General features: G+C 42.4%; 1 non-coding gene across 1 annotated transcript; it reads left to right on the top strand.

The window, feature by feature from the left end:
• Positions 1–359: 359 nt before the first annotated feature.
• trnat-cgu (transfer RNA threonine (anticodon CGU)) lies at positions 360–431 on the top strand. The gene has a single exon. It is a non-coding gene; the product is annotated as a tRNA-Thr (tRNA).
• Positions 432–2,904: the final 2,473 nt, after the last annotated feature.

The following is a 2,904-nucleotide window of genomic DNA, read 5'->3' as shown; positions in this document are numbered from 1 at the left end:
TCAATGGCTAAGGGATTGCCAGACCCTGTCTTTAAAAAAATGACCTGCACTTGGATGTCAGATGGTTGGAATATCCGGCGCAGAGACGAGTTGAAGGCCTCTTTCTGTATTGTGAAAGTCTGACTCTACGAAGTTTATGTTTTGCAATATGCAATTGATATTGCCAGGCGGAAATCCAATTCAATTGTACAATACTGGATTATTGTTGTTCCAATGACTGAAGATAGGTAGAAATAGATGCGATAGCCTTACGCATGGCTTGTATTTGCATTTGCAAAAGGGGAAGGTTACTGTCTAAATGACAGGGCACTCGTACTGCACTCACTCTCTATATGCACAAAGGAGCAGTCAAATACTAAGGCGCGGTGGCCAAGTGGAAAGGCGTTGGTCTCGTAAACCAAAGAGCACGGGTTCAATCCCCGTCCGTGCCTAAATGTTGCTGTTACGTGCAGATCTGTATTTCAGCAAATGAAGGCGGCTTTTTTCTAGTAGGTTTATCATAATTAAGACGATTTTTTAGGGTGCTAATGAGGGTTATTCGTAATGGTAAATTTTTGTTAGTACTGGTAACATTATTCACAGCAGTATGGTTTATTTTCTAGATGGCCAAAAGGAGTTGCAACATATGGATAGTGATCGAAGATGTGGATCTGGTTCTTAATGAATGCATTGCATCTATCTGCACAGTTGAGGGGCGATGCAGATTCAATTGTTAAGGAGGAGGGGCATAAATTATTTGATATGGTAAACAAGAGAGAGAGAAATAATAAGCCGAGTGGCATTCTTGAAAATGTATACATTGCCAGGCCGAATGAAATGTTAAGATGATGGCAGGGGGGAAATAAAGGATGTTCTGACCAGCATCTTCCAATTTCAATTGGAATTCGGGGCAGGACAGTAGGCTTAATCAAGGACAGCCAACGTAGATTTAGGAAAGGCAGATAACATTGGATTAATTTGATTGAATTATATGAGAGGGTAACAAGGGCGATTGATGAGATTAGGACTATTGATATGATCTGCATATATTATAGCAAGGCTGTTGACCAGGTCCCACTTGGTAGGCTGGGTAAATAAGACAAACAATTGGCATCCAGTGGAATATAGGAAGCTGGGTACAACATTTGCTCAGTGACAGGAAACAAATGGCAATTGCTAACAGTGTCTTTTTTTGCAGCTGGAAGGCTCTTTCCCATGGAGCTCCACGGGGATCTGTAGCATGTCCCCTGCTTTTTCTGGGAGGGATTTATAATTGAACATTAAACGTAGATAGGGGTGGGGGGGGGGAGGGGCAGGGGGGTGCTTGAACAAGATGTTTGGAGACGACACAAAGACTGGTGGTGATTTATTTGAGGAGGGCATTTCTATACTGCAAGAAGATATCAATGGACCGTTCACATGGGCGGAAAAGTGGAAAATTAAATTGGGGAAGTATGTGGCGATGCATTTGGAGAAGTCAAACACGGAAAATAATTACACAATCAATGGAAGGATACTGAAAAGTGTAGAGAAGGCGACAGGCCTTGCAGTGAATACAGGTCCCTGAATGAAGCAGGGTAGATGGTTAAGAGGGCATATGGAATCTTCAATTTATTAGCAGAGACATAGAATATATGAGTATGGAGGTTACGTTGAAACTATATGAAACACTAGTAAAGCTGCCACTTGCGTAGTGAGTTCAGTTCTGGTGACCTCATTACAAACATGATGTAATTGGATCAGAGAGGGTGCAGAGATTTACGATAGTATTGCCGGGACTCGAAAAGTACAACTACGAAGAAAGATTCGACAGACTGAGGTTGTTTTTGATGGAACAGAGAAACCTGAGGAGAGATTTGATTGAAGTGCACAATGTTATGAGGGTCCGGATAGGGAGGATGGTACGTGTTTATCTCCCTTAACAGAGACGTCAGTGACGATAGGGGCGGGGCACAATAAATTAACATAATTTCTGGAAGGATTAGAAAGGAGGTGAGGATTTATGTTTTCACGAGAGGGTGGCAATAGTTAGGAACGCACAGCCAAAGCAACTAGTCGTGATAGAAATCCTCAACTTATTTGAAACATGTGTGGATATAACCTCAGGTCACGTAAATTCCAGGGCCATGGTCCACATGCTGCAAAGTGGGATTAGGCTGAATGGTCCATCTTTCAGTGGGCGCAGTGGTCTCCTTCTGTGCTGTAACAGTTTCTAAATTTTGCATGTACCCGAAAAGGAGAGTGCCGTGAATTTCACCTTGGGAGAGCCAGCACGTACACATTAAGCCGAATGACCTTATTTTATGCTGTAACAATGTGTCGATTCTTCTACATAGGAAGAAATACAAAGAGCACAGAAAGGCAACTAGAGTTAAGGAGAGAGACACAAAAAGGGAAAATTAATTGATTTGATTTATTGTAACGTACTGGATACAGTGAGAAGATTTTTTTTCTTGAGTGCTATACAGGCAAAACATATGCTCCTGAAGTACATATGGGAAAAGGGAAAGGATAGGGTGCAGAATATAATGTTGCAGTTACAGATAGTGTGAAGAGAAAGATTAGCTTAATACATAATAGGACCTTCAAAAGTCTCATGTCAACAGGGAAGAAACTGTTCTTGAATCTGAATCAGTTTTCAGACTTCTGTATCTTTTTTCCGACGGAAGAAGGTGGAAGAGAATATATCTTAGGTGCATGGCGTCCTTGATTATGCTGGCTGCTTTTCTCAGGCAGCGGGAAGAGAGGCCCCAGGGAACCAGTAGGAGAGGGAGGAGGAGACTCAGAATAGTAGAGAGTTTGGCGGGATGGAGAAATTCGAAATAGGAGGAGGAAGCCATTTGGCACGCAACTCGCCAATTCCATAAGATCTTGGATGATGTGGCTGTCGCCTCAACTTCACATTCCTACCTACCCTAGTTACAC

The sequence above is a fragment of the Mustelus asterias genome, chromosome 8 (assembly GCF_964213995.1).
Source record: "Mustelus asterias chromosome 8, sMusAst1.hap1.1, whole genome shotgun sequence".
Taxonomy (NCBI): domain Eukaryota; kingdom Metazoa; phylum Chordata; class Chondrichthyes; order Carcharhiniformes; family Triakidae; genus Mustelus; species Mustelus asterias.
Note: the sequence above shows the minus strand (reverse complement) of the source record. Positions and strands in the feature narration are given on the sequence as shown.